This window comes from Hyperoodon ampullatus, assembly GCF_949752795.1.
Source record: "Hyperoodon ampullatus genome assembly, chromosome: 18".
NCBI lineage: Eukaryota > Metazoa > Chordata > Mammalia > Artiodactyla > Ziphiidae > Hyperoodon > Hyperoodon ampullatus.
The window spans coordinates 38,453,120-38,470,466 of record NC_136931.1 but is presented as its reverse complement, the minus strand read 5'-3'; the positions used below and the strand labels follow the sequence as shown (position 1 = coordinate 38,470,466).

The window sequence follows — 17,347 nt, the reverse complement described above, 5'->3', positions numbered from 1 at the left end:
GATCACTATTTCACCACAAAAATTAAATATGACACTAAAATGATCTGACACAAATTAGTCTATTGAATAAGGGGACGAGGATTGGCATCTTGGTTATTGTTTAGAAGAAAAAAAAAATCATTAACCTGTTAGGCAAAATACTTGTCTTTAAAATATCCCTTAATAAATACAATAGAAAATGAAATAAAATGAAAGTACAGTGTTATGAAAGGAAAGCAATTGGGTTGATCTCAAAGTGAGTATAAAAATCAATGTTTTTTGTTTAGTTTGTTAATAATTTTATTCTTAGAGCTCTCAGGCAGCTAGCTTTTGGTCATTTTTAAGATGAATCAAAAAGTTCTAAACATTATTTTTAAGGTATGCAGATCACTAGGCCCTCCTCCCCTCCTTTCTCTCTTTCTTTTAATCTTTATTTTATTTTGGGGAGTTTTGGCTACCATTTATGTTCTAATCATGTTTTTCAGGAAGTGAATTTGAACTTTGAACCTCACCTAGTTTGAATCCTACCTCTATTGTTTTCTATCTCTATGACTTAGGGTAAGTTACTTAACCACTGTGAATTGTTTCTGGATATTTAAAACAGGAAAATCACAGGGTTGTTGCGAAGATTAAAGAAGATAACATAAAAGGGAACTTATTGCAGTGTTTGAGACATAGTAAGGGTTAGTAAATATTTCCAGTTTTTAGCTTTCAAATTCTCGTGAGCAGTTTACAATGAGATCTCATTACCACATTTACACTTTATGAGATTTTCCCTAAAATTATGAACCTTTTCCTACCCCTCTCCATTTTAAAGCAAACCTTGAAATGACTGAACCTCATAGGAAATTGCCTCAATGCAGGTAATCCCAGTAGCAGGAGAGGTTGAAGCTACCACAATGCAAAGTTGTCAGGCTCTGATCTGGCAGTAGCTGTGGGAATTAGTCTTAGCTTCTATTTTTAACTCTGCAAGGAGTTGATTGGATGACCTGGGAAAACTCAGTTGGCATCTTATTTTCTTTCTGAATTTCTTTCTGCATCTTATTTTCTTTCTGAATTGTACCATTTGTCTAATCACTCTTTTCACTGACTCATTATCAGAAATGATATCAAGGTTGTTGAATAAGGGTGTTGATTTCAGAAGTAATGTTATAGAAAATGGCAATTGTTCCCTTTCTTAAAAGCAATAGTTGACAATTTTATTTTATTTTTTTCTGATACAGTATTGAAGTTCCTGGGAGAGGGCAACTTTAATTTATAAAGAGTTGTTAACATTCACTTCCTCTAACAAAAGCCGTTAAAGGTAATACTACTAATTGTCTGCCTTGTACCCCAATCTTTTTTTTTAATATGTAACTGTTGAAGTTTTTTAATGTTAATCAATATCATTAAGTTGTCCAAAAAGGAAAATTAATCTGTTACTCCATTGTACATCATATACAAAGGAATCTTCTTGGTATATGATATCTTTCTATTTGACTGAATCTCAATGAATTTAGAGAGTACATGGAAGAATTTTAATATTCAGAGTCTTATTCATAAAAGTGCACTACTGAGTAGATTCAATCACTAGCAACACCTTTAAACTGAAATCAAAAATAGAGCCTCAATTAACGTGAAAACTTTAGTACCAGAAACACCTGCCTATAAAAACTGCACTGTTAGTACACAGGTGAGCTTTAGTATGATAACAATTTTGTTGGGCTTAAAAAGCACATAATTTTACATTTTTTTCTTATTTGACTTTTTATCATTATGTGGACCATTTAGGTCTAAGGAAACAAGTACAAAAACTGCCTAAAGCCTTCCATTTAATATGTAAGCCATGGTTGTCCACAAGAGAGAATTTTGTGGTGATCAACAACTCTAGCCAAATCGGCAATAATTTATTTCAGTTGGTAGAGTCTAATCATGTGTACCTAACTATGTTCTTTTAAGTAAAAAGTGTGAAACATTTTTAGTAGTAAGTTTGTCCTGAATTTCCAAATCAATATTTTTAATCCCTATTTGAATACTGAATTCATTAGCTATTCACCAAAGGCTTGAGGCATAGATTTTGGGCATAGTCTGCTTCTAAGATGAGATGTAGCAGTCTAAATTCCTGTTTGGAATATACATGGGCATACACATATACACATATATTATACAAAAATTTATATACAGACATTCCCCGAATTACAATGGTTCGACTTAGTGATTTTTCAACTTTACCATGGTGCGAAATTGATACTCGTTTAGTAGAAACTATAGTTTGAATTTTTTCAAAGTATACTTTGAATTTAGAGTAGAAACTATACTTTTCCCAGACTACTGATATGCAGCATGATGATCTCTTGTGATGCTGGGCAGCAGCAGCAAGCCACTCCTCCCACTCAGCGACTCGATCACAACTGACACACTTACAACCGTTCTGGTTTTCACCTTCAGTACAGTATTCAATAAAACAAATGAGATATTCAACAGATTATTATAAAATAGGCTTTGTGTTAGATGATTTTGCCCAACTTTAGGCTAATGTGAGTGTTCTGAGCACATTTAAGGTAGACTAGGCTAAACTATGACAGTTGGTAGATTGGGTGTAGTATAAGCATTTACAATTTATGATATTTTCAATTGATGATGGGTTTATCAGGATGCAATGCCATAGTAAGTTAAGGAAGATCTGTATTTTATGTGTATTATATATGTTAATTGTATTTAGCCAATTATGTGTATAAAAATATATATGCATATATATGCATGTATATATGTCTGTTTTCATGAACATTTGCCTTCTATTTCAAATATTTGATTATATTTATTTATTTTTATTTTTTTATTTGATTATATTTAAAATAAACAGACAAATTCTTGGAGAAGCATTTGAAGAATCTTTGTTTCCAGAGTCAAGTTTTGCAAAGAAAACTTATTTTTTCACTGGCTGTTTATTTTTCAATAGTTAAAAAATATTTTTAAAATTTCACAGTGATTCTTTAATATATGAATATGAATATGTATTTACTTCAGGTGCTATATATGTTATTTATACATATGTGTATTTATATATATTTAAATGTTTTTAAACCTGATCTTACTGGGTTATGACTACTATCCAATTATGTGAGAATAGTGATATTGTTGCCTTTCAGCTTGGAACATGCTTCTGTTTCATTTGATTATATTTTATCCATTAAGTGCTCTGGCCTTCCATTAGCTCTTTTGCTTTGAGGAATACATTTTATAGTGCATTAGAAATATTCTTCTATTTTTCATGCCATAATTTTCTGGTGTCTCACAAAATCCTAATTTGGAATGTTCTGACTTGAATAGTGTTTCAGAATAGAGACTTGTCCCTTTTGGAATCATCAGATCTGTTGGTTAGGTACAGTATTTCTTATTTTTTCTGTTGGGGAAAGGGAGGAAGGAAACCGCACTATGGAACTTTCCAGTTTTTTTTTTTTTCTTACGCTTATACCAAAAAAATGCACTCTTCTAGTAAAACTAGAAACATGAGAGTGGCAGTTACATAGTTCCAAATTAGGACAACCTAATATACTGTAATTTTTTCAAGTAAGAGAATAACCCAGGTAGTATACTATTAACTAGATTTTTTAAAATAGCCATTTGTTGCTTAATAATTCTATTCTTTTTCCATTGTTAGTTTCATAACATTTTTACACAAAGGTTTATATTAACAAATGCCATCCGTTGTATTGTTGGTTTCCTCCTGCTTTCTGATGAGTTCTATAATATAAAAATGCTTAAAGTCCAGACTTCTCAACTAGAAAACATGAGCACAGTAAAAGCAGTGGTTTTTGTTTTGTTTTGTTTTGTTTTGTTTTTGCGGTATGTGAGCCTCTCACTGTTGTGGCCTCTCCCGTTGCGGAGAACAGGCTCCGGACGCACAGGCTCAGCGGCCATGGCTCACGGGCCCAGCCACTCCGCGGCATGTGGGATCTTCCTGGACTGGGGCATGAACCCATGTCCCCTGCATCGGCAGGCAGACTCTCAACCACTGCGCCACCAGGGAAGCCCAAAAGCAGTGTTTTTAAAATTACTTCTGGAATATATTTCTCTTGATGGTAAAGACATATAAGATTACAGATGTGTATGTTTGGATGCTTTATAAATAAAAATAATATGATTAATCATGTATTAATTTATACTACCAGAAATTCCCTCTAAATCCTTTCTAGGACACAAATATTTATGACATTTCTATATTGTTCTCATTTTATTATTTTAATGAAATATTATACAGGTAGTATTTCATAAAAACACTGCATCTATTGTAATACTAGTTTAGGAATTTTAATTTGGTATGTAAATATACTAACTTCTGTTGAAATTGCTATAGCTTAGGGTCAAAATTAATTTGAAGGTTATTATTCTGGTTTTTATTAGCTGCTGTCTCACATTAATTATAAAGACAAAAATATCCCTGGCTTCGAGTTTCTGCACTATTAATGACATATCGAGGTGTCTCTTGGATAACAATAAATGATATATTTTAGAGCATAACTTATGAAATGACTTGCCGGTTGGCAGACCACCTTTGACGATAAAATATATTTGATAGTCTACCTTTGCAAATTCATTGTACCACAAAAATGTGATCTTGGTAATTGACATATGACTATTAAGCTTCAATCATTCTCCATAATATTCCTATTAGCAATTATTAATAGAATAAAGGGGAGACAACAATTCTATAGTATTTATTCAGATTTTTATTTAAACTCAAGTATAATCTATATTTCTATAGTGCTTATTTTATCGAACACCTCACTTAAGTAGAAGGAAGTGTTCTAGAGGTTTGTTATCAGCTTTTAAATGAAGTAATCTTTAACTATCTTTTATTTAAAAATACTAAAAAAAGTTTCATGGTCTTTAATTAAATATAAATATTGGAATTGTCTATGAAACTTTTGAAATGGTCAAACACATAAAAACATAGGGATATCCTTTAAAGCAGGGGTCCCCAACCCCTTGGCTGTGTTAGGAACTGGGCCGCACAGCAGGAGGTGGGCGGCAGGCGGGCAAGCGAAGTTTCATCTGCTGCTCCCCATGGCTCGCCATCGCTCACATTAGAGCCTGAACCAACTATCCTCCCCCGCCCACCCTGTTGGTGGAAAAATTGCCTTCCACGAAACCGGTCCCTAGCTCCAAAACAGTTGGGGATCACTGCTTTAAAGCATATGAATTTCTAATATATTTATTTAGGTTATATATGCTGAACTTTTTTTACATAATAGCTCATAGGTAACCTTCACTATTAAGTATTTTATGATGCTTAGAATCAGAAACAATACAGAAACTAACAAATTAAATTTGTTTTTTGTAAAATGTCAAGTGAGAAGAGAAGAATGTTAAATAATAAATACAGCATATTCACAACTTGGTTTTGAATATCACACACATAGAGAAAAAAGACCCAAAGAAAATTTAAAAATTATTTATCAATGGTTAACTCAAGAAATAAGAGAGTCAGGGTGACCTTTACTTCCTCCCGTTCTCATTCTGTATTTCCAAATTCATTGCACTATGTATGTATTACTTTTAGAACTGTTTAAGAAGAAATGTGCCAGTTTGGATAATTTTTTTTTAACATCTAAACATTGCCGAGTGTTGTTAAAATGTTCAGTTTTTATGTAGCTTTCTGGAAGATCTAGCTGGCCATAAAAAACTGAATATATTAGAGGAGGGGGAGTTTTCCCTCATCTTGAAATAATGATGATAAATAATATTTTTAAAGCATTAAATAATTTTCAAAGCATTTTTATATACATTTTCTCCTCAGACTATCCTAACTCTCTAGAGTTGGTAGAAAAAGGATTATACTCATTTTGCCCAGGGTGGGGGTTGAAGGGTGGGAACTGAAATTCATGAAGTTTAGCAAATTGCCCATTTAAGCCATACACAGTTATTAAGTGGCAGGGCCAGAATTCTAACCTGTTTCATGCCATGGCCAATCTAGTGCTTTCCTCTATGCTCTAGGAACTGGACATATTTAAGAGGTAAGCACAAAAATGGAAATAGGTCTGAATCTTGCTCTAGTTACAAATTTGCCTATAGACCTCACTGGAGCCTGAACCAGGAAAATCTATATGAATTTCTTTCTTCAACCCAAAGAAATGGCCATGTTAAATAATTCCTAGGTTAAATTTTTAAAAACCTATACTGACTGTTTTTTCACCATATTCCAGTTTGTGTATGTTGTGTCTATCAACTTCTCCAAAGAACCATGCTTCCTACCTAAAGGACTGCATTGCTTAATAAACAAACATTGACAATTCTGATGCTAACCTGAATTAAATAATATACCAATCATTTATGAGATCCGCCTTAGTATTTTTACGCTCCTGAAATATCATCTCTATAACCTGCTATTTAAAATAGTCTGACACCTACCGAGTACTCTTTCACTTCCTACAAGAAATCAAGAAAAAGAAAGCATTTGTGTTTTTAATTTTAGTGAAGGGTTCTTGATTTAAGAATTAGTTATTTAGTGTCATTTGAATTTCAAGTGTGCCTCAAGTACTTGAGGTTCTTTCTGTATGACTTCTCCAGAGTTTTCACATATATATCATCATTAATTTCATCTTTCACTTGGGATTAGTAAAAGTTTTATTTACTACTATTTCTTAGTTTTCTTCAGTTCAAATATTCAGTGCCTTGTCAAAAATAATATTATAGTCTTATACTGTTCATTGATAACAGATAATACCAAGAAATTGTGATTCTGGTTTTCAGTTAAAAAAACAAAATGAGAAACTAAAGAAATAATTACTATAACAATGTTTTTCTCCATTTAGCTATTCAGATATTCACATCAGTGAGTGTTAGATTTTGAGACTATGAATCCCAATACTAAATGTTTTATATATTCAGAGAAGTGAAAAATAATAATTATTATGCTTCCTCTGTGCTAAATACTGTTTTAAAACCAATTGGAATCCCCCCTCACAACAATCCTAAGAGGTAGGTACTCTTTGCACCTATTTTACAGCCTGACAAACTGAGGCACAGAATGATTAAATTATTCATGGTCACACAGCTAGTAAAGCACAGATACAGTACTTAAAATCAAGTCTGTTTTTGTGAGAGTCCACATTCCCAACCCCTGTAATGAAAGCGTGTGATCCCTACTATTTGCTATATACCCATTTACTTGCTTTGTGGAAAGAAAGGGAGTGAGGGAAGAGGAGGGAAAGGGAGGGAGGGAAAGAGGAAAAGAAGGCGGAATGGAGGGAGGCAGGAGAATTGTCAAAATTCTGCCAGCTTGTTGATACTGTGTGTTATTTCTTATAATAAGGTTGAAATTAAGGACTTGTAGAGATTTACACAGAATAAATAATTTTAAATTTCTTTAAGGGAAGTCTCTGGTAATATTATCAGATGGGAGACAGCAAGTGAATTTCTGTTTAATTCTATTCATAATTAAAATGCTATAGCAGGCTCATATTTGGAACAAACACAGTTCTGATAATTCTCATAGTAATAATTCTACCTTTTCTTAAATTTGTTATCATTTTTTTCACCCTCAACACTCTCAGCTTATTTAATTTTAGTACCTACTCTTTTTCAAAAGTCCATAAATTTTAGTTAGGCTTAAATCATAGGAAAATTGAAGAAAGTTTAGAGCTTGTAACAGAAGGAAACCACCCCCTTCCCACCCCGAGCCCAGCTCTGTCCATTTCTATCAGAGCTACTCCACCAAGAAAGGAGGAATTATTCTGATTGGTCAGATTTATGACACATTCTATTACATAGGGTGACTGTATTTGTTTAGAGGTACACAGCAACAGTCCCACATTTCTTCTTGCCCGTTGCCTGGTCCTGTGAAAGCAGGTAAGTGGAGTGAAGATCCTCAAAACCTAGACCTCAGTCTCTTGTTTCTGTTCCATTCCATTCACCAGGGTGAGCTTAATCCAGCAGAAGAGTGAGCTCTTCTGTGTCTGGCTGGATGTTTCCATGCAGATGAGTCAAGTTCCATTTTGAGCCTGGAAAATCTTGCATGCTGTCTCATCAACTTCTTCCTTTTCTGAGTATGTACTCAGAAAATGGTAACATGCCCCCAGTAAGCCTTTACCACAGCTCTGACTCAGGGTTATTAGGAAGTAATTCCAAATCTCAGACATGTTCTGTATTTTAATCAACAGATAATTTGTACTTATAGTTAACATTTACTCTGGATTATTCACGTGTTCTTATGCAGTTGGAACCTATTTCTGTCTTCATGTGCTTAAAGCTAGGATGAGTATGGATTTTAATCAAGATAATTTAGAAATTTTATTAAGTGTTTCTTATGTGGCAGGCACTGTTCTAGGTACTGGTGATAGTGTTAAACAAAGTGGTTACAATCCACACTCTAAGAAAGGGTACTTAACATGAAAATTGAAATAGGAAAGATGTACAGAAATCATACGCAAAAAACAAGAGTCAGTTTAATATGCATAGTTGGCATCTTGGGGATAGAAGAAATCTAACACAAGGAGTTTTACAAGACTGATGATATTATAGGCACTTCAGTTGAACTTTGTTTTATTTAAAACAAGCAACTTTTTTTCAAACCAAGTAAAAAAATTATTGACAGTAATTGTGCAACTTTATAGCTCCTTATTTAGTAAAGAGAGGGTGCTTTGACTTATGATATGAGGCAATTTCAGTCTTTTGATAAACTAACCTTCAGCATTTTAGAAATTAAGCTTTTTCATTGATGGAAATTCTAATATTTGCCCATCACTTTTATTTCATGCCTCCGAAATTACATTAAATTTTCCAATTTTAAGTGAAAAACTGTCATATTATATGTTGACACTACAGTTCCAAGTTTTATCATAAGAAAAGGTGGATGAGAGGAATCCCCAGCTCAAAATCCTATCCAAACTTGAATTCTGAAAGTCTTATTTTGATTGATTAGTAGATGTTGGTATCACATTATTTGCAATGGCAGAGGACATTGTCAAGTTGTTATTAGCATTCATTGCAGCACCGGCTTCTGAGAATGTATTAGGTATTTTTTTTTTTTTTTGCTGTACGCGAGCCTCTCACTGTTGTGGCCCCTCCCGTTGCGGAGCACAGGCTCCGGATGCTCGGGCCCAGCGGCCATGGCTCACGGGCCCAGCCGCTCCGGGGCACGTGGGATCCTCCCATACTGGGGCACGAACCTGCGTCCCCTGTATCGACAGGCGGACTCTCAACCACTGCACCACCAGGGAAACCCTGTAGTAGTTTTTTTTAAACCACGTTTTCTCCTCTTGACCCATGACTCCAACTCTAAAAATATCTTGACTCATTCATACATCATACATTCAAGAAATAATTACTGATCGCATATACTGTTCCAGATACCAGGCTGGTCAGTAGGGAGTCAAAATGACTAAGGCACAGGCTTGGCTGTCAAGGAGACCCCAATGTAGTGAACCTTTGCTTCTTACTCTTCAAGTGGCATTGATCCTGTGTAATCAGAAGTAATAGGGAATTAAGTAGCATTCATATTGTAATTAAATGTAGATTGAGCCAGATGATTTTCCAAAATCAGGTTTAATCAGAGATAGGGCAAGAGTGTTCTTTGGGATTTTTCCTTGATGAGCATTGTTAACTATCCTTGAGATGCAATAATAGAAGTCAGTGAGTAATTTATCAATTTGGTTTCCTATGGAAACCAAGATGAAGCACGTTTTCTCCTTTAGTCATTGACTTTCTACAGAGATAGGGAAGGCGCTTCAACTTGCCTGGACAAGAAATCACCAGTAAACAGCAGTGATGGTAGATGTGGGTTATTTACTACCATGGGGTTGAGAATATTAGTGAGCTACATTTTGACCACTTGTCAAACATTTTGACATCTTGGAACAGAAAGTGTTATTTAAATATAAAAAGCATGGTCTGTTGAATTGCTGTTAGTCATCCCTATGAAGAAATGACCTATTAAGTAACAGATCGGGAATAAGATTGATTTCTGCTAAAGAGTGCTTAAAGTAGCTACATGTTTCAATTTGTGGGTTTTTTCCAACCATTTGTAAGTTACCACAGTAAAAACCCCATATAAAAAGCTATCTGAATTTACTTTCCAGCATTCTTTCCTGGGCTTTCTCTCTCTTTCCCCTCTCCCTCTCTCTCAGATCAGAAGGAGAGCAATGGGTCTCAAGCTTTAGCGAGAATCAGAAGGCTTGTCAAAACAATGATTTCCGGAGCCTCAGCTGGGAATTTGCATTTCTAACAAGTTTCTAGGAGAAACTTCTGCCGCTGTTACATATTTGATGAACCACTGCTCAAGTAAAAGGAATGGGAATTTAGGAAGTAGAAAGATCTAGAGCTATGAAAAGCTGAAGTCAGCTTCTGATCTTCTTCACCAAGCTGCCCAAGCTATTGGGAAGATAATCACTACTGCCCCAGGGAAGCGTATTGAAAGTCACACCAATTAGAATGGGCATCATCAGAAAATCTACAAGCAACAAATGCTGGAGAGGGTGTGGAGAAAAGAGAACCCTCTTTCACTGTTGGTGGGAATGTAAATTGATAGAACCACTATGGAGAACAGTATGGATGTTCCTTAGAAAACTAAAAATAGAATTACCAGATGACCCAGCAATCCCACTACTGGCACATACCCAGAGAAAACCATAATTCAAAAAGACACATGCACTCCAATGTTCATTGCAGCACTATTTACAATAGCCAGGTCATGGAAGCAACCTAAATGCCCATTGACGGATGGATAAAAAAGACGTAGTACATACATAAAATGGAATGAACTTGGGTCATTTGTAGAGACGTGGATGGACCTAGAGACTGTCATACAGAGTGAATAAGTCAGAAAGAGAAAAACAAATATTGTATATTAACACATATATGTAGAACCTAGAAAAATGGTACAGATGAACCGGTTTGCAAGGCAGAAGTAGAGACATAGATGTAAAGAAATGTATGGACACCATGGGGGGAAAGCGGGGCAAGGGTGGTGGTGGTGGGATGAATTGGGAGATTGGCATTGACATGTATATACTAATATGTATAAAATAGATAACTAATAAGAACTTGCTGTATAAATTAATTAATTAATTTAATTTAATTTTTAAAAAAATGTAATTGGCCCTCCTCTGAGTAAGTGATTGGCTGAGGGCATCATGTAGAACAGTCTTGACTGTCCTACTCTTAAGCCCAGATATGCAGTGAATGAGCCATTTAACCTCTCTTTACCCCAGTCTTTCTCAGATTCAAAATAGTAACGGTAATTTCCCTTCCCTCTTGTTAAAAAACAAGACAAAACAAAAAATACACAAATCCTGATGGTGCTTCCCCTTTGTGGAAAGTTATTTGGATTTATCCATCTATTACTCTGATGTAGTAAAGAAGAAATTTAGAAAAATTTCTCTCTGTCGATAAAGATTTTAGGCTTTTAAGCTTAACTCTTTAGCAAAAACTACCAAATGCCTATTCTCCACTGCCTGGGGCTAGACATTTCCTTGATTCTGTCTAAGAGGTGGGGAGCCACAAGGGAACAAGTACTTAAAGAGACTCTAAAAAGCCCTATCTTTTCTGCACCCCCTTCGCCACCACCAGCTCTCCAGTTTATCCACTGCTCTTCTCACTCTTTCCACACCAGGAACACCAGCCTCTTAGCTTATACTTTCAACACTCAACGTTCTCCCATCCAAAGGCCCTTGGGCTTACGATTTCATCTTCTGGAAATGTTCTACAAAAGTAATCCATACACATATAAATAGAATATGATAATAGAGGTTATGATAATAGATAGGATATGACTACCTTCAAGTCTCTGGTCAAATGTCACCACATCAGGGACACCTTGATCATCCTATAAAAAACAGCTGTTGTGCATCCCCATGCAGGTGCACACATTAACCTACACATGTTCTATTCCATCTCTGATATATTTTTCTCCGTATGTTTGTTCCCATCTGCCAAACAATATATCAATATTTTGGTATTGGTTTATTTTCTGTCTCTTCCCTAGGTAGAATGCAAATTCCGTGCAGGTAGAGTCATGGTTTTTTCACTGCAGAACCTACAACAATCATTGGCACATAAGAGTCACTCAGTAAATATTTCTAGAGTGAAAAAAAGAAAGGTGATATATCCTTACCTTAGATTATCCACTGCACATTTTGGTATCCTTTACATTACTTGCTCAAATGATCTTACACTCCAGTCATACGTACCTATTGGCAGTTCTTTAGAGCCACCATTGCTCTTTATGCCCTCGTGTCTTTTTTAAAATTTAATTTTATTTTTTTTAACATTTTTATTGGAGTATAATTGCTTTACAGTGGTGCGTTAGTTTCTGCTTTATAACAAAGTGAATCAGCTATACATATATCCCCATATCTCGTCCCTCTTGCGTCTCCCTCCCACCCTCCCTATCCCACCCCTCTAGGTGGTCACAGGACATATATACACTCACTACCAAATGTGAAATAGATAGCTAGTGGGAAGCAGCCACATAGCACAGGGAGATCAGCTCTGTGGTTTGTGCCCTCTTGCGTTTTAAATCTTGCTGTAGCCTCTGCCTAGGATGTTCATTTCTGAAACTTTTTTGTTGTCTTTCACACTTCTACATTTCCTTCAAAACACAAATCAGGTATCCTGTTCTTCAAAAATATTTCATGATAAACTTGTTCTTTCTCTGTGTCTTCCTTCCCACGCTGGCACCCTGTCCTGGCACTTATCTACTCATTATGTTATACTATTCTGTCCAGTTGAAACTCCTCCCAGCTTTACCAGAGACCACTTGAAAGCAGGGACTGCTTCTGACATCAAAAGCACAAGCCCCAATGCCTGGCATATGACAGCTACTCATAAATGATCAATAAATCAACAACAGTCCACCTTATTCTTTCTTCTTATCATAAGAAGCTACTCTTCATTGCTTTAAACTTCTAAAATTGCCCTGAGGGATATAATAGTAATGAGTGTTCCTGAAAATCAAGAGAATGGACACTTATGATAAGTAGCTTGAAGATCAGCCAAGTGAAAACTGGAATAGCTCTCAAACAAGGAAGAGGAGTGAGGCATTCAAGTTCCTTTAGGAGTAGCAAGTAGCAGTGATGCTGGTGTTCACATTGCCATGAAGAAAACCACTGCCATGTGAAGCTCCTAACACGAGTAAATATGTAGTATCTCTGAGGTATGTGATAGTATGTGAGAGTAGATCATGACAAAACTCTTCAGCAACCTTGTTTCTGGATTTTACCTCATCCAGCATCACTTGGTGTATGTTGAGATAATGCACAAATTTTACTAGGTAATTAGTCTAGGAATTATTCCTCTAGGGTAGAAAGATGCTATCTTACTCCAATCGTGTTGCTATAACAAAACACCACCAACTGGGAAGATTATAACAACAGCAATTATTGCTCACAGTTTTGGAGGCTGGGAAGTCCAAGACTGAGTTGCTAGCATGTTTGCCTTCTGGTGAGGACCTTCTTCCTGGTTCATAAGCTGACACCAACTCCCTGTGTCCTCACATGGTAGAAAGGGCAGGGGATCTCTCTGAAGCCTCTTATAAGGCATTAATTTCATTCATGATGGTTCCACTGTTACGACTCAAGCACTTCCCAAAGGTCCACCTACTAATACTATCACATTGGGCATTAGGGTTTCAACATAGGAATTACAACATAGGAATTCAATGTATAAAACATTCAGACCATAGCAGATACTTGGGAGTCGAAGCTTGTTCTAAACTTTATAGCTGGGAAGACTCTGTGAAGCTAGTATGTGTGGCTGAGTCATGCATGTTTGAAGATGATAAAAGACCCATCCCAGCAGAAAAATCCTACACACAACTGAGAAACAACTGGGCATTGTGAATGAGTGTATGCCTTGGCAGAAGGCTGTTCCTCCTCACATCTGTGAATTATGCATGATATTGCAAGAGGACTTTTTAAATATGAGCAATTTGGAGCAAAAATGACAGAAAAGAGAAGTGCAAAGAAACAAGATGAGTGAGTATTGAAAGGCAGAAGTGGTATATTGGTAGGCCTGGAAATCAACTGTCAGTAATTTAAATTGATTAAATGTAGCATAGAAAATGTACAAGAAAAGGTTGAGGGGATCAAATTAACAGGCAAAAGAAACAATTTTCTCAACAGTAACATTTTTGCTGTATCAAAGTGAAAGCAATCCATAAGAGATTGAGAAAATGAGTATATTTTCTCATTCCTTTGTCATGTGACAAAGGAATAAAATAATTCCTTTGTCACATGACTAGATCTAAGGTGAAAATTAGAACTTTATCTCAACATAAGGAGGCAGTCATTCTTAGGAAATAACATTTAAATTGAACAAGAAAAAGGAGATCAGAGGCATGAACCAAGAGATAAGACCTTGTCTCACTTATTCATAGACTATGGGGCCCAACTGTCAAACAATAATCAGTATCGAGGCTGCAGAGAACAGAGTTTTATTTGAGGTCTTAATAATTGCAGTCCTGGAGACACAGATTCAGGTAAAACCCAAAGATACTCTGTGGAAGAGAAAGAGCCAGGGACTTATAAAGATAAAAGGTACAAGGTTGTTAAAGCTGTCTGTCAGGAATTATGATTGACTCTGACGCAGGAAAGGAAATATTTGTCCTTAAGGGATTCTCCATCACAAGTTATTTTAGGTTAAGTGTCCGATAAGTATCTTGAGTTTCTGGAACGTGGGCAGATGCTCTGGATGCCTGTGTCAAAACAATAGGTAGTCAAAGTTCAGATTCCATCTCGGCTGAGATGTGCCTAAGTCACACTTCCTCAGTGGCTTCCTCAGAGGCTCCATGTGAGAGAGCTCTCCCCACCAGTAATGACTCCATTTCTGTTTTCCTTTCACACAACTTACCTTCACTCCTCAGATGTGTTGGGAACTGATAAGCATATTCTCACCATAGTACTTGTTGTCGCTCACTTGCATTAAAGTGGACCATAGCCAACATCAATAACTGATTATTGAGTTATATTGTATTTTTCTCAAATTCAGAGTTACTTATTTTAAAGCATCAGTAAGCAAACTATGGCCTACAGGTGAAATCTATTCTTGAGCTAAGAATGGTTATTACATTTTGAAAAGGTTGTAAGAAAAGAAAAAGAAAAAAGGAAAAAAAGAATATGTGTTACAGACCTATGTAGCTCATAAAGACAAAAATATTTATTACCTGGAGGGCTTAAATTTAAGGGGATAAAGTTGATATTCACATTCATTATATATATATATGAATATAATAAATATATTATGAATAACAACTGAATATAATAAATGTATATAATGAATGCGAAGGTTTATTTGTCTTACACTTTGTAGGATTTCACACCCTAAAGCGTGGATTTCTAGATAAGAGAAAGAGAAGATACGTATTTACCAGTTCATAGTTTATTGAGGACAAGAAGGAAGAGGATTGAGGCAAGTTCACTTCATTTTTGCAATGACAACATTACAGAGGAAAATGAAGTAAAAAATGTGAAACAGAAGCCTGATTGTGGAAGATGCATGAAGGGAATGAATAAGGCAATGAAAGGGGATAAACTACTTTGAGAGCTCTGATACCAGGAGGAAAGTGGAAAGTAGTCATGTATGTCCCTGCAGGTATTTGTAGATTGTCTTCCACTCTGAGATTTCTCTGCTGCTGCCCCTCCCCTAAACAAGTGTCAGAGAGGATTGGAGCTCTGTCTTCACAGCGCTTGCTGACTTTTCAAGAGAAACATTGTACAGATAGACCCACAGACATACTTAAATAGATACCCGCAGCTCTGTTGGATGTGTAGTATTTAGCTTCTTCGGTCTGTGTGTGAAACACTTCTAACATGCTTCCCCTACTCCAATGCCCACAGGGCCACCAGTTTTCAACCTGTTTTCTCTGTCCTGTTAAACACACCTCTTTTTCTAGCAGCTGAATGGGAAGGAGGACCCCCCTTTCAGTTGTTATCTTCCTCGAAACTGTTCATTCTAAACGAATTCTCACATTTCCCTTCTGAATCTATCTACCGTCTCCCTCTATGTCCAAACTCCTCCTGATAGACAAATTTATTGAGTGCTCAAATGTATACCAATTACCGTTTGTCAGTGGCATTTAACCCTCACAAATATTATGCACATTACACAGTTAAATATTGAGGCTTAGAGAAATTAAGAAACTTGCCAAAAGTTGCACACTTAACAAGTGACATGTCTAGGGTTCAGGCACAAAAGATTTGAGCCCAGAGGCCATGCTCTTAACCATGAAGTTAAACCCTCTAAACAGGAAGAAGTTAACACCTGATCAAGGGAAATGGAGGGTCCATACTAGCTCCCTTATTTATACCAGCCGCCAGAGGGGAAGGTTTAACAGAAAAGTGTTCCCATTTAATTTTTCTATTTCTTTAACCATTGAATTAAACAATAACACATCCTCCTTAAATGTAATCTCTCTTTGATTCAAGCTTTCTGATTATTTCAGAAACTTCAGTGAATAGTTTATATCTTCATAATTTTTTTCTTTAATTTCAGAACTTTGTGAGAAGGATAAATGCTATTTTCTTTTAAGTGATTAGATAATTTTGTAATTTTCTATGCTAAAAAGTATACTTATCGTATAGTATATATAAAATTCTATGTATTTATTTATTTAATTTTTTTTTCCCTTTTGCAGTACACGGGCCTTCCACTGTTGTGGCCTCTCCCGTTGCGGAGCACAGGCTCCGGACGCGCAGGCTCAGCGGCCATGGCTCACAGGCCCAGCCGCTCCGCGGCATGTGGGATCTTCCCGGACCGGGGCACGAACCGGTGTCCCCTGCATCGGCAGGCGGACTCTCAACCACTGCGCCACCAGGGAAGCCCCTCTATGTATTTAATGTGTACTTTTGTTAAAGCATTGTAAAATAACAACTGAATTGTACTCAAATAAATACATCATTTTCCTCAACATTGACTTAATGTGCACTATAGTTCATATTTTTTTCTGATTAGTTCAGAATTATCAAATTAGAGAATTATTGTTTTGAGACTGGTTTTTACTAACTCTAACTTCCATGTTCCTAATTTCCATATTCGTAATGAATAAACTAAGCTTTATTTATCCTTAATATTTTCTGACCTCTTCACTTCAATTGAAATCTGGATTGTTTCAAATGATTCCCCTACCATCTACACCACAAATTTAGCTTTCTCTTTCTCTAGTATAAGAAGAGCCAGCCTGCTTCTTACATTTATGCCACTTTCTGATTATTATTCTATAATCTCTGTATTCCCCTAATTTTAACTTACTGTCAGGAAGTAAAGTTGGCCCTCTCTCTATTCAAACCACTCCTGTATCCTCCAGAACCAGTGCCCACTTCTACTTTCCTGAACAAGGTCAACTACACTTCACCAAGCTTCCCATTTTTTAATTTTAATTAATTAATTAAAAAAA

The 17,347-nt window shown here is 36.0% G+C and overlaps 1 long non-coding RNA gene across 1 annotated transcript in view; it reads left to right on the top strand.

The window, feature by feature from the left end:
• LOC307065905 overlaps nt 1-16,861 on the top strand; it is a 30,595-nt gene extending 13,734 nt beyond the window's left edge. Inside the window, exon 3 of the long non-coding RNA XR_013811352.1 lies at nt 16,589-16,861. This is a non-coding gene — a long non-coding RNA (uncharacterized lncRNA). The remainder of the gene's footprint in view (nt 1-16,588) is intronic.
• Nucleotides 16,862-17,347: the final 486 nt, after the last annotated feature.